The 26521-nt window shown below is 36.3% G+C and overlaps 1 pseudogene; it reads right to left on the bottom strand.

Annotated features, from left to right (window-relative positions):
- Positions 1-1001: 1001 nt before the first annotated feature.
- Positions 1002-26280, bottom strand: LOC131167590 (uncharacterized; annotated as a pseudogene).
- Positions 26281-26521: the final 241 nt, after the last annotated feature.

Raw genomic sequence — 26521 nt, forward strand, 5'->3', positions numbered from 1 at the left:
GATAAGAGTATATGGTTGCATTTGCATACGTGGCTCGATCTCAGACATCCACTGAAGATAGAGATCTAAAGGCAAAGGAAAGGCCACATGGCCTTCTGAATGTGTGGAGGATGGCCCTCCATGTGTTATTTTCTTATGGTGCAAGCATCCCCCCCCCCCCTCCCTTTTGTTAAAAAAATTTGCTTTTCCATTTTTTCTTTTACTTTCTATTCCTGCCCTTTCTTCCTCCCTTGCTCAGTATCCTCTCCTTCATAGCCAAATGAGTCTCTCCTCAGCAAACCAGTGCATGAAGCCTCGAAGTCTCATACTCTCCTTCTTCTTCCATCTCCTCTCTTACCTCTTATCTATTACTTTTTGTATATGTTCAATGTTTGAGTGAGTGTAGGAAGTGCAAGAGCGAGCGTGGGCATGGAGTGTGTGTAGGTGCGTGTGTTAATGGAGCATCCTATGTGTGTGGTTTAGTGTATGTAACCGTGTGTGTGTAGGTGCGTGTTTCAATGTGTGTGGCTTGAGGTGGTGTGAGGCTGTGTGGCTATGGCTTCCTGAGACGTGAGGCCGTGAGGGTGGAGGAATGATTGTGCAGAGAGTGAGAGGTCAATGTGGGGGTCGCAGCCATGAGGAGGGCTGTGTATGTTTTTTTTATGTGTGAAGAGTGGCCAGAGAAGGAGTTGCAAGTCGTGGGTGAGTGTGTGTTTTTGTGTGTGAGGCTGTGTCGGTCATTGTGTATAAAAATCGTGTATGCAGTGTGTGCATAGTGTGGCGGGAGTCGTGAGGATGATGAAAATGGTCGGCTACGACAGCGAATGGCTGCAGAAGGATGGTGGTCGCGGGCCATGAATGTGGTTGTGTGCGCAGTGCGTGAGTTAGTGTGTGTGTAAATGTGTGCATGAGTGTGTGTAAGTTTGTGTAAGTGTGTGTGCAGGTGCGTGTGCATGAGAGTGTACTGTATGTTTATAGTGTGTGAGATGTGGGTGTTAACGTGTTGTTGTGGTGTGAAGGTATTATGGTTGTGATGACGAAGGTGGTGATGGTGGTGTGTGCTTTAGTGAGTGTAGGAGTGTGTGTTGTGGGTCCATGGCTACAAGATCCAATGTGGGGCCACTTCCAATAAACTGGCCATAGAGGATAATATCTTCCTGCTTGGTTCCATAGCTCTCTTCAAGACACTTATATGCAGCCTCAATATCTGCATATAGATTTTTCTCACTTGGCTTCCCAGATGATTGCTCATATCCAGAATAGTCATAACTCGTAAGATTAACCCAGAGGTGGATGCTCAATTTGAGGAAGAGCTCATACATATGACCCAGATCGGCAGCGTTGCTGTGGGAGTAGAGGAGAGTGGAGGTGGCCATGTGGTGGCAAATGCCGATGACCATAATTTCGGTGCCGCACCGAGTGGGGAGTTTGAGCACATCCACATTTTCTTGGTGAGGGAACGGACTCAGAAGCAACAGACTCGTGAGCTCGTCTATCACCACCTTGTGCGACTGTGGATTCAGTGGAAAGGATGTGAACTTTGCCGCGATCGGCTATGTCACCCCAACTATCACTCTCTTAAAGCTTCTGGTGGTCACTCTCCCTCCCTCTAATGGATAATAATCATATTTTTGTTTTCTCAGACTGAATTTAAATCAGACAGACATTCCCTTTTTTCTTTTTCTAGAAGATTTATTCAGCATTTGATATTCATGCATAAAGAGAGAGAGTGAGAGAGATCGAGAGAGAGAGAGAGAGAGAGAGAGAGAGAGAGAGAGAGAGAGAGAGAGAGAGAAAGAGATACTAGACTGGGACGAAGATCGCACCATGCCACTTTAGCCAACGACTACTCCGATGGACGTCAAGGACAATAAACTAGGTGATGAAGGCAACACCCACTACGGTCAATGACGCCCTCTACTACCAAATGGAGACTTGCTACTGGATGTTCTGCTCTGCTCCACCAAATACGATGACTGCTACTCTGGCTCTAGCTGTGGCTACATGCATGGAGGCGTGGGTGCTAGAATTTTGACGAGTTAAGTTGGCTGCTACATGAGGGTGAGGGTGGTTGCTATGTGAGGTGGCTCTCTGATGGCGGGCATGAACAACACATTTGGGGAGCTCCTAGGGCTGCCTTGAACTTCGGGTTCACGAGGAGAGCTAAGTCGCTGGTGGAACCTACTGCGTTGCTGCCGAGATGTCTTGGCATTTGCTTGTGGTGATGCCTATGGTGGTGACGGTGAGAGTGGGGAGATGGCAAGGTGTTGGTTGTGACAACGACGAGTTTAAGAGAGAGAGAGAGAGAGAGAGAGAGAGAGAGAGAGAGAGAGAGACCACGAGGGGTGGAGATGGTTCCCAGAGTAAATGGGGATCGAGAGAGATGGGAGAGAGGCAATGAGAGAGATGGTGACGGGAGAGAGGCAGTTAAAGAGATGGTGAGATCTGGAGGTTTTTGCTCTATGTTAGAATTGGTGTATTCCCAAGAGGGGGGGTTGAATTGGAAATTTAAGCGTTTCTCCTAGGTTTAGTTAGAGGTTAATATGATTTTATAATTTAGGATCTTTGTAAACAATTCCAAATGTGCTAATAAATAAAATATATGGAATTTAAATCATGCACATCATTAATACCATAACATATACGTGTGGTAAATATAAAGTGTTGAAATGTAAATAAACACACAATATGTTATCGGGGTTTGGCCAACTGTGCCTACGTCCCCGCCTCTAGCTCTCAAGCTCGAGGATTCCACTAAAGGCTCACTTAAGGGTGGAGTGGCACCGATTACAACCAGGTCAATTAGCACAGGGCTGACCTCAACCTACACGCCTTAACAGGATGGCACACCTAGCTTTCCTAATCGGGTCTAAGCCAATCCAGGATTATTTCAAATTGTTAGTCTCCCTCTTCAAGCCTGTGCCTAGAAATACAACAGTATTTGCAATCAAATAATATCGGTACAATGATTGTCCTTTTGTGCAAAGCAGTTATGTACCCAGATGTGCTTAGTCACATACACCACAAGATGATTTAATATGTAAGCTCAGTATGGTCTAAATAGTTCAACTCTCAAATGTATTTTCTATCAGTGCAATGAGTACGTGAGAGTGTCAACAAGCAATATTTTTATCACAAGATATTCAATCAACAGATTCACACAAAGATTTCAAGCAAGTTTCAAATGTATCAAACTGAAGGAAATATCAATCACGTAGATAGTAGATGACGTATATGCTTGGTTTATAGAAGATGTATAGTCTTTGTATTCAACAAATGATATGCAAATAGATATTGCAACAAAGATCTATATTACAAACACAAATATCTTCTCAAAGATATATCAATATAAATCACACAAGATATTTGAGTATGTTTTAAAAGAGTTTTTGCAACACAAAGACAAATACAAGCTTCCTAAGATATTGCAACACAAATGCAATACTCAGAGGCTTAGGCAAGTCTTCTTAGGATAGGCTTATGAACAAAGTCCCTTGAGAATACTCCGGTCTAGCTCTTGTTAAAATTGAATCAATCAAATACAAATAGGAGAGCAAACCTTTGAGAATAATCACTCAATCAACTTACAAATGCCTTTTGACAATAAGAGAAGGTAAGTATGAGTGATTTTAGTATGAAAATGAGTATTATAGGTTTTTGGATTTTCAAAGAATTTTCCCTAATCAAATCTACTAATCTATTACTAATAATCCCAAATGAGCGGGTATATATAGACACCCCATGAAATATAACCGTTGGGGACATAGCCGAGATTATTAGAAAATATTAATGATGTTTTAAGTATTTTAACCCTGATAAAAATATGTTAACCACAATAAAAATGCAGGCAACCCGAGAGACCCGGTCGACCCGAAACCTTTCGGTCGACCGAAGTTCATATGGCCCGATCGACTGAGACATTTTTGAACTAGGGACTCGATCGACCGAACGTATATGTCCAAGGCGATTTTTCCATTTTTCCGAGGTTCAGTCGACCAGGATATTTTGAACTGGGTGATTCGGTTGACCAGACAGTTGGGATTTCTCCCAAGGACCCTCGATCGACCAGACAATTGCAATGCAATTTGGGCTTGGTCGACCAGGTGGTCAAAATGTTGACCTCAAGAGGTTTCGGTCGGCCGAGGGCTAATTGAACTATTCAGTTCGATCGACCGAGACATGGTCAACCATTGACTTGGACCTAGGTTCGGTCGACCGGGGTATAAATGAACTATATGGTTCGGTCAATCGGGCAGAGGTCAAATTGTTGACCCAAGCCAGATTCGGTCGACCGGGGAAGAATGAACTGCCAAGGTCGGTTGACTGAAAGTGCACAAAGTGTGCATTTTGGTCCTATTTTGATTCATAAACACCCTATTCAATGTGCCTAACATATATGCGCATGAGTGAGTGTCCTAGGGCCATTTCTGGGTCCTTTTGAAGACATCGAAAAAATCTGATGTCGGTCGACTGAAGGGTAACCCTTAAGGTCTTTCTAAGGTTATTTGCATTACGAGCTTACGTATTTAACCATGCATGTGAGGTGTGTGATTATTAAGTACAAAAAACCCTAATTACTATTATAGACCCTTTACATGAATGAATTATAATACAACATGAGAAATAGGGTCTTCGAGCTTCATTTGCTCTAGGTGCATGTGCATCATGATCTTGACGATTGAGGTTCCTGCACAAAATCTCAAATACTCATTAGATATTATGAGTATTTGTCATAATCAAAACCGGGCGTGACCTATAAGGTCAACACTCTATGAAGAAAAGTTGGAGACCCCCCTTATGTGTGTGTGATTAGCGAATAATCGACCTCCGCCTGCTCTGTGCAGCAACTCCCTATTTATAGGGAGCTCGGATGATGCCTTGGAGCCTATTTTCTCCAACAGGGCTCCCTCCAACCAATTTCCCTTTAACAGATTGTCAGGGAATATTTCCTCCTCTACAACTTTATTTTGTGCTCACGTGATTGTATTTTTTATTTTTCTAACCTGATGCTTTTTTTGTGCCCAAGTGCACACGAGAGGCCAGTTGGCAAGTAGGGGATGAAGGGTTTTTGTTTATTGCATTTTTGTGATTTTCTTTTGGTATATTTTGATGTACCCACGGGTAGCCTTGGATGACCCATTGTTTGAAGTGTACAAACTTGTTTTCTAAAATACATACATACATGACACATATATATACATATACACACATTTACCTTCTTCTTTTTTATATATTTTTCATATATTTTCTTTTGCTTTTTTTTTGTCCAATGTTATTCCTCCCAAAATGAAAATTAAAACTTAGTTCCCAAACATTGAAGGACCCGGACTTGACTACTTTAAAAAAAAGACATATGGGACTCAATTAAAATTCAACAGGACTTAATTAAGATACCGAGAGTAAAAAAAAATACTAGGACTTGATTAAAAATACTAGGACTCGATTTAAAATTTTGGGACTCAATTTACGATACCGGGGCTCAATTTAAAACACTGAGACTCAACTTAAGACATAGGGACTAAATTAAAAATACCAGGATTCAACTTAAGACACTGGGAGTCAATTAAAAGTACCAGCACTTAAATAAAAATACCGGGACTAGATTAAAGACACTGGGACTCAATTAGGCTTCTCAAAAAGGGTCCTCCAATTTTTAGAGTTGAGAGTCATATTTTATTACATCAGGTCTTCCCAGGAAGGCCTGGTAAAAATTAGGGTGCCTACATGCATATTTTGGACACAAACTGACTACTGCCACCATACTCATAAAAAAAAAAAAAAAACCCTTGGGAACTAAACCTGCATCAATTGAGGCAATAGTTCCCAAATTTGATCCATATGACCTACAAAACAAGTCAAAATGGAGTTCAAGGTGCCCAAAATGTAAAATACGCTTGTTTTTGCCACAAACCAACTACCACCACTATACTAGTAAGTAAAATGACCAATGGTAACTAAACCTACGTAAAATGAGTTGTTGATTCCCATGTTTGAAGGGTATGACCTGCAAAACAAGTCCAAAATGGGCATACATGGTTCAAATTGAGTTGGGTCGGTTTCGATATGTTCGCCACATTGAACTGAATGTGTCGAATCTGATGATGCCCAAAAACTCTTCCTCGAGAACTATTTTCCCACTTATAGGCAAAGTTAGAATACACATTCACTTAGTAAACTTAGTTTATTTTAAGCACTCAGGTGTCCAAGTTGGGCATATGAGGTCCAAACCGAGTGTGGTTAGTCCTGACACATCCGTGACATTGAGCTCAACGTGTCAGAGCTAACGGTGTTAAAAAATTCTATGCCATTTAAAAATTACGTGCTTAAAGGCAAACTTAGTACACTTAGTTGAATTAAACAACCCAAGTGTCCAATTGGAGCATACAAGGTCCAAACTGATTTGGGTTAGTCTCGACACATTGAACACATTGAACTAGACGTGCCGGATCTTACGGTGTCCAAAAACTCCTCCCCAAGAGCTTCTTCCTACATAGAAGCAAAATTTGAATACAAATAAACTTAGTAAACTTAGTTCATTTTAAGCACTCAAGAGTCCAAGTCGGGCATACAAGGTTCAAATCGAATGTGGTCAGACCCAACACATGCATCACATTGACTTGGATGTTGCGGATTTGGTAATGCCCAAAAACTCCTCCCCGGGAGCTTTTTTCCCACTTAGAAGCAAAGTTAGAATGCAAACATAGTAACCTTATGATTACGCGCTTAAACAGCATAATTAGGCATTTTAATCCGAGCATTAGGGCTTATATTTTTAATTAAATGCCTAATTACTCTCAATACTTTAACAATGTGTCCTATTTATAATCTCTGGGTTTTATTGAGCAATTCATGAATTTTTGGCATTTTTTTATCTTAAAAAAAATATCAGGATCTAAAATCGGCATCAGTTCGTAATTTGTGCATAACTTTTCCATCTAAGCTTCGATCGAGACAATTCAAAATCTTGAAGAAATATGAAAAGATTACATACAACTTTTATGTTTTGAGCTTTGAGATAAAAAGATTCGAAGAGAGTCAAAATGGGGATCAAATAAAAAGAAGAAAGAAAAAAAAAATATATATATATATATATAGAGTTCATGTGTGCCGGCCATGCAGCTAGGTCGGGTAATCTTGTTCGTGGGTCGTAAGGTAGCCATCTCCCCTCCTTATTCCTCCTAAAAAAAGAGGAGTTTTCCATGGAACCTCAACCTAGTCCTCAAGAATACCAGCAGCAACAACAACAAGTACATAATGTTTCTTTTGAGATAGCGGAGGCCGCCATCACATCGAGAAGTAGAAAAGAAGTTTCCCAACCTAAGATGTTCATCGCCAGACAACCAGTTGTCTTGGCACTAGAAGTTATGGCTGAAACATATGAAGTCAAAGAAAAATCAGAGGAAGCAGACCTAGAAGTGAAGCAGTCAGTTAATGAGGAGGCTAATACTAATAACGAGTACCAACATGTGATACCTCATCCTCAGAGCTTGGCAACCATGGAACCGTCACTCTCGACTAGAATAAATGTCAAGGAGTCCAATGCTAAAGCAAATTCCTGCAGTGGTAAGATGATTGGTACACTCGATAAAGAAAGTGAGTAAAATGGTGAATGTTTAACTTTCAAGAAACTAGGTAAAACTTTTAATGCTAATGCTTCTGAGGAACTAAAGGTAATTGTTCCAATAAATTTTCCTCAAACACCAGTTTGTAAAGAAGTAAATTTTCTGGAAAAAATATGTTGAATAAAGAATCTTTCTTGTTAAAACAAGAAAGTTGATCTACACACGTATTTTCTGGTATTTTGACGAGTATTAATTTGATGCCAACTTTCATGCAGGTATGAAGACTAATTCATTGTGGCGGCTCTAATTTAGAGACCCGCTAGTTCAATTTAAAGACTTGCGCCCACCAGACGAAATTCCTCCAGAGCCTCTGCCAGACAACTGTGATGTTTTTCTTACCCTTCTTTTCCTTTTGTTTTACCTTATTTTATTTTTAGTTAATTTTCAGGTACATTTTTTTTTTGTAGTTTAGTTTTCATTTTCCATTACTTCTCCACCCAAGTATGCAATATTTCTTCTGTGCACATTTTTTCTATTTCCCCTATGCTTTCACATTGAGGACAATGTTCCTCTTTAGTTGGGGGGGGGGGTTGAGCATTTGCATGTGACACTGTGCACGTATACTTGCTGGGTTTTATAGTAATTTGAAAAAAAAAAAAACAAAAAAAAAATTCAAAAAAAAAAGGAAAAAAAGCATTGAGGATAAACAATTATGCCTTGATGAACATTGACTTATACCCTTCTCTTACTTGCATATAACCTAAAAATTACACACTTAAGTCATTTATGCGTAGTTTCTCTTTATATGACTTTATAACTCTATGAAGAATTGATTGGTAGTGCACTCGCGTTAATCTGGCTATATAAATTCTTGTATTTACGTGACATCTCATGAGACTGAATAGACACATTCACGTGATTCATCGCACTTAGGGTTTCCTGTGAGCAATGAGAGAACACCCGTGGCGACTATGACACCTTGTGAGATATCCTTAAGCTATTTATCGTCCTTTTGAGTGTTAACATCAAATCAGAGTTTTTGACACTCGATTCTCTTTTCTTTTGGATGATTCCTTGTACACTAGTCTCTGTTTTTTATTTTCTAGCCTAGAGGTGACATCTAGTGGGGAGATAGAAACCTAGGTGATGTAGCCTACTCAAGATGTGAAGGCTGAGCCACCCCTAGAAATAGACTTAGTTCATGGACCACTGTTCGAGTTTAATTCCCATTGATGGTATGAAGACAACAAAAGAAGTGTAATGATTGTCCTAATTGATCAAGGAAAGACAGAAAATGAACTATGAGCATAAGAAAAAGTAAAAAATAGAAATGCACATGAAATGAAATGCTAATGCTTGCTCTATAGATATACCACAAAAAGTCAAGGGCACAACACATGTTCTCCACATATGAAGATTCTTCAACCATTTAATGCCTCAGATGTATTCACGCCAAGTTTGTGAATAAGTTGATCTAGGGTGGTCTTGGTTTGATATCACGAGTAGGTGAGTAGATTCTAGGATGAAGGACCTGACACCTCATAGGTAGGCTAGATCCTTCTCAAACTAGTCCACTCCATATACTTAGTGTTTTTTCTTTCAATATGTGGGATGTATGATTGCAACACTCCTCCTCACATATGACGAGTGAATCCATTCACTTTTAGTGTTCTTGAGGGTACAGCAATTATGACGAGTCAAAACGATCATTCTGTAGGTGTCCACTGGTATCTTAAGTGTAATGAGTCTCATACATCACACATATCTCGAGATTTTACCGGTTTATACTCGAACTTATATGACTGCATTAACTATGAATTGTGCCACTCGTTAACTTAATGTGAGTATACTGTTCTTAATTTATATATAAACGATGAAATTTGCATGAGTGACGTGTTTCGGAATTGAGTGCATTGAATATGAACGAGCCTGTGTGAAATTCAGTTATATCCCTGTATGTGAAACAGTATGGTTTTGTTGAATGGGCATTAATTTCATGTTTACTGGAGTTCGTAGTTGTGGGTACCGCCCTGAAATTCATTCACATTATTTTCTAGAGACTAGATAAGCGTTAGTTGGGGGGTGTGATTACGTGCTTAAACTGCGTAATTAGGCGTTTTAATCCGAGCATTAGAGCTTATATTTTTAATTAATTGCCTAATTACTCTCAATAGTTTAACAAGGTGTCCTATTTATAATCACTGGGTTTTACTGAGCAATTCATGAATTTTTGGCATCTTTTATCGTAGAAAAATTATCAGGAGCTAAAACCGGCATTAGTTCATAATTCACACATAACTTTTATGTCTGAGCTTCGATCGAGACAATTAAAAATCATGGAGAAAGATGAAAAGATTACCTGCAACTTTTGTGTTTTGGGCTTTGAGAGAAATATATTCCAAGAGAGTCAAAATGGGGATCAAATAAAAAGAAGAAGAAAGAAAAAAAAATATAGAGTTGATGTGACCCGGCCATGCAGCCGAGTCGGGTAATCTTGTTCGCAGGTCATAGGGCAACCACCCCCCCTCCCTATTTAATTTATTCCTTCCCTCTTCTTTAGCCATTCCAGCACACTTTTTTTTTTCCCCTCTAACTCTCATTCTCTCATTCTCCCTCTCTCTTTCGCAGTACCCTTTCTCTCACTCTCTTTCCCTCTGCTCCCCCTTTCCTTCCTCTCTCTCATTCTCTTTTTTTCTCCCTTTCTTATCTAATCTCTCAACTCCATTTCTCCCTTACTCTCTTCTCTCTTCTCCCTCTTCCCTCTTTCTCATTCTCCTTCCCTACTCTCCCTTTCCCTCTTTTCATTCTTCTTTCTACCAGCTGCTGCTAGCCACCCTCTCCCATGCTGTCCGAAGCTTCCTCCAGCTCTCCATCATCCTCGATCCCCTGCTATGGTTATTTTAGCCACTTGAAGACCTCCATACTAGCTGCAACTCCAGTTGGTTGTCTCCTTTGCAACACCACTGCTCTTGGCCAACTTTAGCAAGAACCACAGCACAGCCATACCCGAAGCACTGCTCCACGGCCAGCCACTAGCAACCACCCGAGATCTTTTAAGAACCTACTTTCCTTTGCTCCCAGCAACAAACATCCAAGCCACCAACCTGTTGTAGCTGCTGCGGCCTGACCAACACCAGACAACCACGACTTGCCTCTTCTCTCTCTCTCTCTCTCTCTCTCACACACACACACACACACACACACACATATATATATATATATATTGTTTTATTACTTAGTTGGGTATTGTTGAATTTGTATTGAAATTTATTAAAAGTTTTAGACTTTGAATATTGTTTAGGATTTTTATTATTATTGAAGTATTTATTTATTTATTTTCTCAATTGAATTTCGCGATAAATTCAATTACTGCCTTGATTCATTTAATTAGTCTAGTAAGGTCTGGTTTGGTTCTAAAATAAATAAGAAAAAAAGAATAAAATACAAAAATAAAAAATAATTGTTTTTTCTTTTAGAAATTAAATTAGTTGTTTTTCTTTTTTTAAATTTAATTTTTGTTTGAAGCTCGATTTAGTTTAGGGTGGGTTCATCTTATTAAAGTCTATATTTTTATTGTCTTTGGTTATTGTTTAAGTTGTTAAGGCATTAATTTTTTGTTTCAGTTTTGGGTTGCCTTTAAATTTTGATTTTAGGTTCAAGTTCTTGATTTTTGTTAAAGATTTGGTTTTTATCGTTTGCATTTGTGTTTGTGTGAGTTTCAATATTGCGTGTTTTAGTTATGTGTTAAAGTTACCGTCTTTTCTATCCCGAAGTTTAATGCGTGTTTCGATGTCTGCCAGATTAAACGTAGATTTTGTATTCTTGTTATTCAACTCAGTACATGCTAGGATTAGGGTTTTATTTCTGTATTCGTTTAATTTGTCAAAATAAATCTCAACCAATCCTGAAAACCCCATGTCTAAACTGAGTTCAGCAACTTTTTAATTTCGATTGGAAAAACGTAAAATTTGAGATTAAACCGCATTCTTTGAGGAGACAATCTAACCTTTGGGCTGAATATTACACGATAGAACTCCTATACTTGGGATAGCTTCCGAACTGCTCATTTTTCAAGTGAGTCACCTTGGTTCATGGTTTTGCACCCAAGTGTCCAATTCGGGTATATGAGGTCCACACTGAATACGATTAGTCCCGACATGTCCATCACATTAACCTAGACATGCCGGAGCTGACGGTGCTTAAAACACCTTCCCAAAAGCTTTTTACCCACTTAGAAGTAAAGTTAGAATACAAACAAACTTATTAAACTTAGTTCATTTTAAGAACGTAGCTTACAATTCAGGCATACGAGTTCCGAACCAAGTGGGGTGAATTTCGACTTATCAAACATAATTATTTACAATTGTATCATTTTCTTATACCATGTCCGAATGTTTGATCATTTTTAATTATAGTATATGCATATATGTTCAAACATTGTATACTAATTTTTTGTATAATTATTATTTTGTAGGGTTTGCGGCTATTAGAACACTACAACACACTACGGTCGAGTCAGATTCGCGAAACTTTTCACTTTTCCTATATTCTTTGTGATCTAAAAAAAACTATTTTCATTTTTTAATTTCAATTTGTATTTGTATATATTTGAATTTTGAATAATTTTTATTTTAATTTTGAATAATTTATGAGTGTTTTAGTAATTATGGTTTAGTTTTATGTATGCTAAAAGTAATTACAAGATTTTATAGGAATTGTTTTTTTTTATTTAAAAAATTATTTATTTCAAAGTATTAGTGACGGTTTGAAAGTAATAATAGCAAAATGAAGTATTAGTGACGGTTTTTAAACTGTCACTAAAAGACTAACACCATCACTATAAAATCTGCATTTTCTCTACTCAAATTTGTCAGTAAAGGCCGAATATTAGTAAGGATTTTTTAATAGTTACTAATAGGATATTATTAGTGACAGTTTTAATAACCGCCACTAAAAGAGTAACATTAGTGACTGTTATTGACCATCACTAATAGCGTCATATTAGTGATGGTTATTAAATCGTCACTAATACTTGGGCTTTAGTGATGATTTTAAGCTGAAAACATGTATATTTTATAGTGAAGGTCTTAGGCTTTTAGTGACGACATAGAACCATCACTAATACTGGACTTTTAGTGACGGTTTAAAAATCCGTTACTAATAAGTATTAGTAACCGTAGATCTGAAAAATAAATTCAAACTGTCACTAATACTGATCGAGCTGTCACTAATAATCTTGTTTTTTATGGTGTGAATTTATTTGCATAAGCTTCATGTCAACTTCATTCATTTCACTTTTTTCCTTAGGAACTTCTTTAGTTTCAGTGAATTTAGTAGGCACGTAGTTTCCTTGGACAACAACTCTCCAAGCCCTCCAATCCATGGTTTGTAAAAATATTCTCATCCTTTATTTCTACAAGGTGTAGTTAACACCGCAAAACAATGGAGGCCTTTTGGAGGATTGACCTTCACTAAATGGGGACACACCTAGGTTTTCCATTTAGATCTTTGTGCAACTACCTATAGGATTTATTGCAACCCATGCTATGATACCAATTGAAAGCTAAGGTGTAATCCTAAGAGGGGAGTGAATTGGGTATTTTAAAATATAATGTGCGGAAGCTTTATCTATCTTAATTTTTTTTTTAGAAGTGATTTTATTACTTTGATTACCACAAAAATATTTTTAGCAAACAACTATACTATTTTGATATTCACAAATATAAAACAAAATCACACGATTTACAATATTTACAGCAAATTGATATTGATACAAATATGCTCAGCCACACACAAATTTATGTGTATAAATTGAATGATTAATAAAAAAAGACCATACAATTTCAGAAAATTAAATCAAATATAAAATCGTAACTACAACAAAGATTAATCAATATGGGTATTCAAATCATTCACAAATCAACATAGCATTCATAACTCAAAATAAATCCTTCACAAGAGATAGATTTCAATATAAATGTGCTTGAAAGTAAAAGAGATAAGGGAAAGAGTGACACTTCTAGTTTTTACAAGGTTCAGCAACCATCCCTACATCCTTGCCTCATGCAACCCACTATGAGGGTTTTATTATCCCCCCTTCTAGGCGGAGACGCCTCTCTCTTTTAGTAGGTGGAGATGCCTTTACAAAACTCCTTCAATAGGTGGAGTCGCTCCTTTTCTTTACATAGGTGAAGTTACCTCTCTTCTTTTCTTGGGCAAAGCACCCACTCCTTAACTAAACTGAGTTGCCTCTCTCCTTTTAGTAGGTGGAGTTACTTCTCAAGCAAGAACAATCCTCTCACCTGTCAACGATTCACAACCAAAATCCTCAGTTTACAAGGAAATCAATAACTAATTTTGTACAAAGGAATACTCTATAACTAGAGTGGATTTGTACACAATAAAAACTATAATACTCTCAAACGAATATTTTCTAAGAAGCTTAAGAGATTGGCTTTGTTTTCTGAGTTTGAAAGTTTAAAGCATGAAGGTATAAACCAGAAATTTAGTTTCAGCAAGGGGAACGGTGCACAACAGATTTTTTAATGTAAAATCAATGTATTCTCTCTTTTCCCATCGTGTAAAACAAGTTTAAAAAATTGTATTTATAGGCAAGATGGTCTACTAGCCGTTTTATGACCATTGGGCTTTAAAACATAATTAATCATTTTGAAAACTAGTTGTTTTCTAGTAATTATGACTTTCTACCGCGCTCTTCAGTTGACTAAACATTGTGTTCGGTCACCTATAAATTTGAATTTCTAAAGTGGCAGTAGCAATTTGGTCAACTAAACTCTGAGTTTAGTCGACCGATCTATTGGGAAATTTTTGCCGTGATTTTTCTGAACACCCTTCAGTATTTAAAGCATAACTTTTGCAAAAGAACTTCAAAAATGGCGTTCTAGGTATCAACAGAAAGTTAAGAAAAAATCCCATAACTTTAATGTTGAAGAAATTTGAAGATGAGAAAATATATATAGATAAAATTACACATCAAGATGACTTCATAAAAAAAAAAGGGGGGGATTTGTAGAATCTTGTTTTGGGGTTTTTCATTCCAAAAATGATTTTAGCCTTCTGAAATAACTTTTGACCTTGTAAACATATTTTCCAAGATATTTAAAAATATCTAAGTTCCAACTAAGTCACCTAAGAGCTTCATAACAAAGATCAATTGAGAAGTACTTACATGAAACCTAGTTTAACAATATACAAGATAAACTAACTAGGTCTTCATATCTTTGAGCTTGATGTTCATCCAAGCTTCTCTTCACCAGCCATCCTTCATTTACTTGTGTTCCTCATAGCTTTCAATTTAAACATCGTTCATTGTGCTTTTAAACTTTAATACATGTAAATATTCCTGATTGCACAATTAGATGCCTTAGTTTGTCATTATCAAAATGAGATTAAACATTGTTAGGCCAACAAGGTTTACATATAATTAAATTTTTTTAAAAAATTATACAAATAACTAGAAATTAGGATTAGCATTTTGTTTAGGCTAAGGAAGACATATGTCTTTTTTTTATTTATACTAGCCATTTCATGTGTTACTCGACTTTTAGTAGTTATGAATAGTGACAAGAATTTGCAATGCATGCAAAATTAAGAAGTGTAATAGATGGTTTTAGTAGTCATGGAATTGTAGTCATGCGTAATTATGTGGAGAATTCATATTTACTAATTTGTCCACTTAGTGATATTTGTTTTTTTTTTTTTCAGTAGAAATTTGTATGAGTTGAAGGATATTTTTTGGAATATAATGAACAAAAAATGAAAGTTGAAAAATATCATGTCTTCCTTTAGTTAATAGTGCGTGTACTAATTTCATCATTGAAAGTTGTACTATTCTCACCTAGTAGTTGAATTACTTATCCTATTGCATAAATGGATAGGCTTTTTAACAAATTATATGCAAATTGATATTTTTTTTTCACTCTTAACTTTAATGAATTATATATCTTATCCTTTATTTTTTTAGCCTTTCGGCACCTATGAGTTGAATAACTTAATCCAATCATTAGTTTTATTAATAATTGCATAGCCTTTTTGAAAAAAAGAATTTGAGTGCCACGAAAGCCTTTATACTTCATTCTATAACAAGTTGATATTTTATTAGTTTTATTTTTGGTGAATTATTTTATCTTGCTTAATAATAGGATAAAAAGTAACATTAAGGCTAGTATCCTCATATGAAAGCATTTCATTTAAAGGAGGAAGAATAATAATTCATTAATAGTATAAAGTCTAATATAGTCTAGTAAGATAATTCACCACGTATGCCTTGACATTCTAGAAATTTAAGTAAAATATTCGACAAATAGAATAAATATTGCAACTGGGTAAGGCATGAATCACACTTTCTTTAAAACAATTTATATGCTCATTTCTATAATTAGTGTAGAAGGTTAATAGTTTGTTACTTATAAGATACAATATCCAACTCAAGTGATATATCCCTTAAGAAGCCATAGAATGTTGAGAGGCTGAAGTTCTATACAAACATTAATTCTCTTTACTTAAAACAGGACAACAAAGATGATCATAAGCTAGTTTTCCAGATGGATGATGAGCACATAGGCTCACATGGAGACTTTGAAATAAATAATAAAATAAATATATACAAAATGAAATAAATATGTGTTTGCATTGTCTTTCGCATTCCATTGCAAAATGATAGTTGCCTAACTAGAGAAATCTTCTGAAGAGTCACAATGGAAACATTACTTGCCTAAGACAAGTCAATTGTTGCTTAGGCAACATAGGAATATCAAGTAGCCACCCAGGAAACAAAGGTCACAGTTATCAGGCGAGGTTGGTTGCCTAGTCACTAGGTGATGTGAGGAGTTCATAAGTGGCTAACTAGGCAATGAAGATACCCCAGTCAACAGACAACAATTGTTTCCTAGTCATATAAGGTTGCCTAATCATAAAGAAAAAAGACATAGAAGCATTCAGCAAGCATGACTATTAACTATAATAATTGGATTTTTAATGTTTAAAAATGATTATAATGTATGATTAACCTTTTAATGTTTAGAAATGAATTGATGATTAGGATTTATGACTTTAATTTATGATTTGTAACCTTAAAATTGAGGTAGGTTTGAACCCAAAGGGGTATAAATAGGGGTACCAACTAACTTATAAGACATCTCGCAATCAACTCAACACATAATGTAATAGCGCAGTGCTAGCATAGGTCCCATTGCTTTTTGTCGCCTTATTCTTTCATATCTTCATCTCCTCCCATTTTAATTTATCCATTCTTATCCCCTTTTAATCCCCTTTTTTTTTCTAATATAAATCCTTTCACCTTCTTATCCTTTTTACTCCTTCTATGATTTCTATAAGTTGTATAACTCTATGCTTACCCTTGCACCTCTGATGTTAGATAGCATTCCATTTTACCCCATCTCAATTTCATCATCACCATCCCTTAAAAGATTTTGATCTTTGGTGAAATAACATGAAAGCTAAAAGTGCAATGGGTAGTTGAAAAAAAATCAAAACAAATAAATGTAATAATAAAAAATATTAAAAATTAAAAATAAGAAAATTAAACATGGAAGAAAAATGTCATTTAATCGCAATGTGTGTGTGTGTGTCACTATAGATCAAAGACCTAAAAGCTTTTGCATTGAGGGGAGCAATACTGACACATTGCAATAGAAATTCACTTCTTCCTCACTTCACCTTCTCCCATACAAAATCTAGTGTATTCTCTTGTATGCTTATGTTCTTGAAAAGGAAGAGAAAAAAAATAAAATAAAGGCAATCTTTACTCTTTTATGAAATCAATATGAGGCAAATAAAGTAAAGGTAAAAGGTCAACCATTTTTGTTTAAATATGCAACAATCCCTTACTTATTTCTACTTGGAAAAAAGGATTTTGAAACTGGTTAAAGATATAATATTATGCTTAATGAGAGTGACACTACTTTTAAACTCTCCTTTAGTGTTTTAAGTATTGTTGTGTTAAAGTAAAAGTGGACTCAAAGTGTAAACTAAACAACTATTATAGTACATTTAGATTTAATCATACAAACGACACTAAGTGTCAAACAACATGCACATTGCATGCTTTTCTTTCATTTTGTTTTTTAGGTGCTCTAGATATTATGGTCAAATCTCAAAAGAAGTGGCCCACTTCTGATAGGAATGGTGCATTCCCAAGAGGGGGTGAATTGGGTATTGAAAATCTTCCTAGGTTGGGTGTGTTCAATTTTAAACCACGGCCAGTATTTCACAACCTAGGGTCTATCTACGCAATTACCAATCCTACAGATATTGAGATATGCAAATATTTAAATCATACATAGAAGTTTAAATATAGACATGCAAGTTCTATAAAGTAAAGAGTATAAGGAAGAGAATTACACAATATTTGTTATCAGGGTTCGACCAATCCAGCCTACATCCTCGCCTTAATCTAGCAGCTCAAGGATTCACTATATGCTTACTTAACCGGGCGGAGCAACGCCGTTTACAATACTCCTTATGAGGCAGAGTCTCTTTAGCTAAATTACGGGGTTGAGCCATAACCAGTTCTCCTTACGAGGCACAGTCAACTAAACTTAATTCACCAGGATGAGCTAAACTGGTTTCTCCTTACGAGGTGGAGTCTCCTTAGCTCACCTAACCGAGCTAGAACCAAAATGGTACACCTTATAGGACAATGTATTCCTCTTCAGGTCACGCCTGGAATACAAAGATATAAAATTCTGTGTACAAACATAATGCTTGTAAAAAAGTAGAGATGTACAAATTGAAGCTCAATGCACTCTCAAATGATGTGAAATTAAGCTCAGTAGAGTATGGGTATTTTTCTCAAGATGATTTTTCCAATCTTTGAATGTAACGTATATCATGAGTGCTTCAAAGATTTAAACCCAAATAAATCTCTCCAAAATTTTTTTTAATAAAAATGTAGGAGAACTTAGGGTTTACTTTTAAAACAATTTTCTCACGAATAAAATACAAAAGACCTTTCAAGTAAAGATATGTAGCTAAAAAATATGCTCAAGGTACTCTTGACTTTTCCAAAGATTTTCCCAAAGATGATATTCAAAATTATAGCTTAAAGAGAAGCTAGAGTTTTTCCTCAAAAATATTTTAATAATAAAAACACACAAAGCTTTTGACTCTTGGAATGAATGCGCAAAGATCCACAAGTTATAACAAGTTTCCCCAAAAATATTTATGAAGAAAATATGTGGGAGAAACTCAAAGTTTACTCCCAAAAAGGATTTTCAAAATAAAATATGAGTGAGGGTAAAATTCTTTCAAATCCTACGAAATATGCCCAAATGAACAAATCTTTCAACAATCCCTCAAGAGCAATTAGTTTGCAAATAAGGGAATGAAAGAGAAATCAAATCCTCTCTTACAAAAGGATTTTTCAAAAAAGAAGAGAAAAAGAGAGCATAATAAAGCACAAAAGTATTTTGGGAGAATTTATAATCTAAGCATATTTTATTAAAAGAGTTACGAGGGGCTATTTATAGAGAACTTGCAAAATATGACCGTGAAGGACACGTAGGGTATTTTTAAAATTGTTTAATTAAAAATTAAACCTATTTAGTGCTGAAAATATTGGGTAACCGGAGAGGGTCGATTGACTGAGGCATGTGTCGGTCGACCGACCTCAGCCAAAAAGTTGAATTTTTAAGGGCATCAATCGACTGAGCAAGCGGCTGGTCGAGTGACCTTGGCATTTTCCCAAAGCTTTGATACTTAGTCGACTATCCTAAGGACCAATCGGCTGAGCTTTTAATAGTCAGTCGACTGAGCCATGCTACTCAATAGGCCAAAATATGAAGGTTGGTAGGCTAAGCACGTGTAGCATATTTTGGGTCGGTCGACCGAGCTTAGCAATAATACATTTTTTGCCTTAAGGTAAGGTCAGTCAACTGAGGAAAGGGCTAGTCGACTGAGGTCTTTGTAAAAATGATTTTTAGTTTGAATTTGATTTTAAAATATTTTGAAAGCCTTGGTGCGAGTTTAATATTTTATGCAAAAGGCTTTCTATGAGAGTGTTTGCCCTTAACGTCTGTCTACAGTCATTCTGAGCATTTAACCACATCATGCATAGCATGCATTATTATAGACCAAAAACCTAAATGCAACTACAAATGAAATAATATATGTCTTCTTCTTCTTTGCTCTTTTGTCTTCATGAAATGCACTTGGCTGTATGAGCTTTTAAGTCCTCCAGGCTTCCATCTTTCATTTCCCTTATGTGTGATATGAAATATGAACCTATTCACATGCTAAATACACACATAAGATACTTGTGCTTTGTCAGCATCAAAACAGGGATCGGACTCAAAAAGTCAATAATCTCCTCTTTTTTTATGATGACAAACACGTAAGAGTAAAATGGGTTAAGCTTGAAAAGGCTCCCCATAACAATATGCCTAACTTAAAGAATAAGCATTGTAGCACAAGTATATCAAAAGACATAAGACATTTCAAATAACTATGCATTTAGTTTTTGCATTAAAGCACATTAACGCTCATATATTTACCCCATTTGAAAATTTGCCCTATTAGAAAATCTCCCCTTTTGGCATAAGGTTATTTATCATCTTGCTTAATAAAATTCTCCCCCTTTTGGCATCAGTAAAAGGGCTAAGCTAACTATAAAATTAATTTGAGCATTAAAAAAAATTAGCTTAAGAGAACTCTCCCTTGTGAAAATAATTTTGATTTTGCTTAGAAAAACTATCCCCCTATTTGGTGTAAGATTTGTGCATAAAAATAGTTTTATGTTTGTTTTAAAAAATTTTGTAATTTATGCACATAAAATAGTATAACTAGCCATATGTATTTACAATGACATGTTAAACCTGATCAGACTAGAATTATCCTCGAACCATAGCAATTTAAATAGTACATAAGACCAACAAAAGATTGTTGTTCAGAGCATGCGACATATGAAAGCAAGTGTAGGTTTAAGCATAAGATTGGTAACTAATTCGCATGCATTTTTGTATATGAATGAACTAGTCATCCAATTTAAAAAAAAAAATGTGCATAATCAGTAAGGCAAGATATAAAGAGTTTCTGTTTTGAAAATGTTTTTTTTTTTGGCCATAAAAGCATTTTTAAAACATATTTCCCCTTTTGATATTTTCAAAAAGTAATGGGGACGATGCTTTCTGAAAAAGAAACTTTAAAGATCATGCAAGCACAATTTTTCTGGTAATCATTTAAGCAAAGAAAAAAAAAGACCAAAAAAATACAACCATATAGATCCTAAGGATATAGCAATTTAAATCAAGATTATATGGCTACACATATTATTGTGGCTAAACAACATATTTCAAATTAAAATTTTCAATAAAATCATCACATTTAAGCACATGCCACAATGAATTCATAAAAAATCTAAGCCAAAAATGTTGGTGAGCATAACAACATGGAAATTAATTTTTTTAGATGATCCCCCTTTCAATTTGAATCATAGCTTAGATGAAATGAGCTGCTTATACTAATTGAAGATGGTTTAACTAAGTATGTCATGAAGTATAAGCAATCATTTTAAAAACTCTTAACACAATTGTACCGGATATTAAATGAACCATTTTTATCATGCAACCAGTACAATCTCGCTATAGACCACATATGCATCAGAAAAGAGGTATTGAGGCATTGCCGTAGTGCTCATAGCCTAAAACAATCCATATATAATCATGGAGTTCTAAGAGCGGGATAGGATGTTTAGTGTTTTTAGAAGAGCCTTAATATTCAAAAAGCAAGACATGATGCATATGAGTTCTTTATGCTCTTTCTCTATAAATGGAGCTCAACTCCTCAATATGTTATCATGCGTGCAATTTCTAATGAATGATGAAGTTAAGATTTTCATTTTACATTCACTCATTCGTTCAAAAAGTATTTTAGCTTGCATTTTATCATAGTAATTCTAGCACATGATTTTAATTTGGAAAAATCTCATGAAATTTCAGCAGCACGCTGTCTGTAAGTTGAACATTTTTCGAAAAAAAAAAAAAAAAAGTACCAAAAACCTGGTTGTTTACAACAAGTAATTCATTTTAAGCATGCAATGACCTAAATCCATTACCAGTATATAATTCACATCACTGCATCAGCCATGCAGGTGGAATTCAACACAAGCAATATGCATTCCTAGATTCACTATCAACATGCAATACACAAAACTACATCAGCCATGTAGTTGGCGTTCCGGTTCAAGCATGCAGTCCAGTAATAAAAAACTCAAGATATTTAGTATAGCTCAAGGACAAAAAACATTCAACATATAATTTATCCATTAGATAATATAATCATTAAGCAAGTAATGGATAGTAAGGTGCAGTGTTGTTCTTGTAAAGGCATATAAAAATGAGAGCATTTAATTGGGAAACATGAAAACGCAAAGAGAAATGCTCCCCTTGAGTTATGCAATCTTATTCCTTTTCCATTCTTCTATATATTAGCCAAGTGCTCTAGATTTTTAGTGATTTAAACTTGGCTTTACATGCTTTAGCTTAGAGGACCAAAAAGTCACAATGAACATTTCATTAGGGTCAAAAGCTAGCCTTGCCTTTTTTCTTGTGAATTTCAACATGTGTGAGGAACAAATTCAAATGGCTATGGATTTATACTGTACATGCATAGGTTTGTTTGAACAATGTATCTTCATCTTTGATAAAAACACAAAGCAATCATTTTAGCCATTCAACTTAATCTAAGAAGATGAAGCTCTAAATAATTTAATGTTAAGTTGAGAGCTTATGATAGGAGTATGCATAAATACTCTTTAAAGAATGATTTATTAAATAAACTTAAAAGAATATTTAGGTGGATTACAAATGGACAATATTCAAGATATGTTCGTGCAAGAGAATATGTCCAAACTGTATAGACATAGAGCATTTAGAAGAATATAAATATTTTTGTTCAATGCTCTTTGGTGATTTCTAATCATCCCACTATTGGACGGTACCCTACAAGTGTGTTCTCTATTTTAAGCAGAAGTATGAAGCCAAGAAAAAAAGGTAAAATCTTTACTGAATGTGATCGAAGTTTGGTGAAGATTTCCTCTTGAGGAGAGGGTGAACAAAAATTAGAGAATTTTTACATTTTAGGCATAAAGAGAATATTTCAATTTAACTAAGTGAAAAGCATGATTCCCTTAGTGAGTATCTCTATTTTGATTATGATAGGATGATTTATGATTTTCATCTCAGAATAGCAAACTTCCAAATATTTTCACTAGTTGAGCCCTTAATTTTACCTTGAACAAATTAAGAGGAATGTTATGAGATATGTGGGGACTAACGTCCCATCCAAGTAGAAATTATGTCATTCATATTTAGCTCAAGCTATAGCCAATATTTTCACATCTTACCTTGTAACATTCTCATAATTCTTACCATTTATATATATACATATATATATATATATATCTGTGTATCTATATCCATACCTAAGCAGCGGAAACAAAAATCATACAACCATTCACATATATACTATACAATACCAGAATCTCGTATATACAGACCATATCCATACAAAAATACCTCTCCAGCATCATCCACCCAAAAATATACACAACTCTGTCAAAAACTCACCCTATAACCAGGGTAATCAAAATACTCTTTATCCGCGAGCCTAATTTGCTCGCCTAACTGGCTCACCTGAAAAATGTTAAAGTAATGGGATGAGTCGACGCTCAGTAAGTGGAAATATGCTATACTAGTGTGTGGCAACTAAGTTAATAATACTTTTAAATAACAACTGAATTGTAATACAATAAATAATTCGTAAAGTATAACTTTCTTTTCATAATTTAAAATATAACTTTGTCATCTGTAATTTTCTACTTTTCATACTACTAATATCATACTATACTCATCATATACTATAAAACTGTATACATATACATAACTGTGCTTATCCCTAGAACTTTGTGTGTCATGATTTGACCCCTCATGACAAGGTTGTGCGGCCCTTAGGCAAGACTTCATCTAGTCGGCCCTCCAAATAAGTCAATATACTTTACACTACCTCAGCCCGACCAAACTGCATCCACTCCTAAGCTCGGGACTGGCTACTACCTTGTCAAACCGGCCCCCTCCACCCAATGAATTGGGGAGCTGCATACTCCACCACTCCTAAGCTCTAACTCTCAGTGACAAGTATCTGCTCAGCCTTAACTTGTTGACACGTCAAGCATTGTTGAACAAACTCGGCTATCTCCCTCTTCATTCCACTCCACCATAAATACTCTCGTAGGTCCTTGTACATTTTAGTACTACCGGGACGAACCGTGTATAGGGATCTGTGAGCCTCCTCCAGTATAGTTCTCCTGATCTTAGTATCGGCAGGAACACATAGCCTAGTACGAAATCGCAGAGCTCCGTCATCTGATATGCTGAACCCCTCTCCCCGACCATCCTATACTCTAGCCATCACCTCTGATAACTCTGCATCATCACCCTGAGCTACATTAATCCTCTCGTATAGTGTAGGCTGAGCTACTAGACTGGCGATAAATGCCTGAGGACTCTTCCCTATCAATCTATATTAAGCCTCTCCAAATCCATCATAATTGAGTGCTGAATCTCCATAGCTGCCAGTATGGGTCCCCCTGATTTCCTACTCAGAGCATCTGCCACTACATTTGCTTTTCTTGGGTGGTAACTAATCGTGCAATCATAGTATTTAATAAGCTCTAGCCACTTTCTTTGCCTCATATTTAACTCTTTCAGGGTGAAGAAATATTTCAGCCTCTTGTGATCCATGAAAATCTCACACTTTCCACCATATAAGTAATGCCTTCAAATCTTAATAGCATATACCACTCCAGCAAGCTCTAAGTCATAGATAGGATAATTCTTCTCATATTCTTTAAGCTATCTGGACACATATGCAATGACCCTACCGTACTGCATCAACACGCATCCAAGACCCTTCAAAGAGGTATCACTGTATATTACGAACCCATCCTCCTTTGAAGGGATAGCCTGTACTGGAGCTGAAACTAACCGATGCTTTAACTCTTGAAAACTCTGCTAACAGTCATCAGTCCATTCAAATTTTACATTTTTCCTCATAAGTCATGTTAATGGACTTGATAGCCTGGAGAAACCATCCACAAAACGCTAGTAATAACTTGCTAACCCCAGAAAACTTCTGACTTCCTGAACATTTCCCGGCCTCTCCCAATTCACCACTGGCTCTATTTTGCTTGGATCAACTAATACTCTTGCTTCTGATATCACATGGTTGAGAAAAGTAATCTGCCTTAACCAAAACTCACATTTCTTGAATTTTGCATATAATTTTCTTTCCCTTAATATCTGCAACACCAGCCTCAAATGATGCTTGTGCTCCTCAAAACTCCTCAAATAGACCAGTATATCATCAATAAACACAAAAAAAAACTAGGCCAAAATACTGGTGGAACACCCGATTCATCAAATCCATGATTACTGCTGGTGCATTAGTCAATCCAAATGGCATCACTAAAAACTTGTAATGCCTATACCTGGTACAAAATGCGGTCTTTGAAATATCTTCTGCTTTAACTTTCACCTGATGGTAGCCGACCACAGGTCAATTTAAGAGTAAACCTGGGTCCCCTCGAGCTGATCAAATAAATCATCGATCCTAGGGAGAGGATATTTATTCTTGATTGTAAGTTTAATTATCTCCCTATAATTGATGCATAATCTCATGGTTCCATCTTTCTTTTTCACGAACAGAACTGGCGCTTCCTAGGGCGACACACTAGGCTTGATAAAACCCTTATCCAGTAATTCATGTAACTGATCTTTTAGTTCGTTCAACTCGACTGGAGCCATACGGTACGGTGCTTTAGATACTGGTGTAGATCCCGGCAACAAGTCTATAGTGAACTCAATCTCATGATCAGGTGGAAAACCAGGTAATTCTTCTGGAAATACATCTGGAAACTCTCTCACTACTGGTATATCAGCTTTACCCAATTATTCCTTTGGAAATTCTTTTATGTATGTGACATACCCCTGGCAACCATCTTGTAACATTCTCCTTACCTGAATAGCTAATACTAGCTGTGGTGAAGCACGCACGTGTGATCCTACAAATTTGTACTCTTGCTCACCCGGGGGTCTGAAAATCACTTCTTTCTGATGACCCTCTATGCTAGCATAATGAGTAGCTAGCCAGTCCATGCCCAATATCACGTCAAACCCCTGCATATAAAGGATCACAAGATCGACTAATAGTACCCTCTACTGAATACTTACTGGAAAATTTCGCAACACCCTTTTGCATTTTACCACTAATCCCATCGGCCTACCCACAGATAATTCTACATCTAATAACTGAGTCTCTACCCCAATTATTCTAACATACCCTGCCGATATAAAAGAGTGGGTGGCACCTGTATCAAACGAAACAAAAATTTTATATGGTAAAGCAGTAAGAGTACCTGTGACCATGTCTCCAGCCGTCTCAGCGTCTCCCGGTGTCAACGCGTAGACCCTCACAGCGCAGTGTTCCTCTATTGACCACCGCGGGGCACCTGATATCCACCTCGAAACGGTCTGGGAGCATGTGCATAATTCAATGGCATCTGACATGATTGAGCCATATGACCCGGCCTCCTATAGCGATAACAAACATTCTCCCCCAGTCGGCACTCACCAGGATGTCTTTGTCCGCATCCAAGACAAATGGCAGGAAGTTGTCTGCCTTGAAATCCCCTGTGCTCTACCATCTGTCTCTAGCCTTCGCTAGATCTACCTCCTCTCCAAGGGCCTCAGCTGGGACTCGCCTGAAAACTTGAGGGCACAGTCCTCTTCCTCTGACTCTGTGTCTCCGTCTCTTTAGATAGCTCTCCTCTGCTATAGTGGCCCTGTCAACCAATTCTATAAAATCCTGGATCCTTAGTTCCGCCACCTACCTGTAGATATCTCACCTCAAATTCCTCTCAAACATTCTGGCTTTCTTTACTTCAT

Source organism: Malania oleifera, chromosome 11, assembly GCF_029873635.1.
Source record: "Malania oleifera isolate guangnan ecotype guangnan chromosome 11, ASM2987363v1, whole genome shotgun sequence".
NCBI lineage: Eukaryota > Viridiplantae > Streptophyta > Magnoliopsida > Santalales > Ximeniaceae > Malania > Malania oleifera.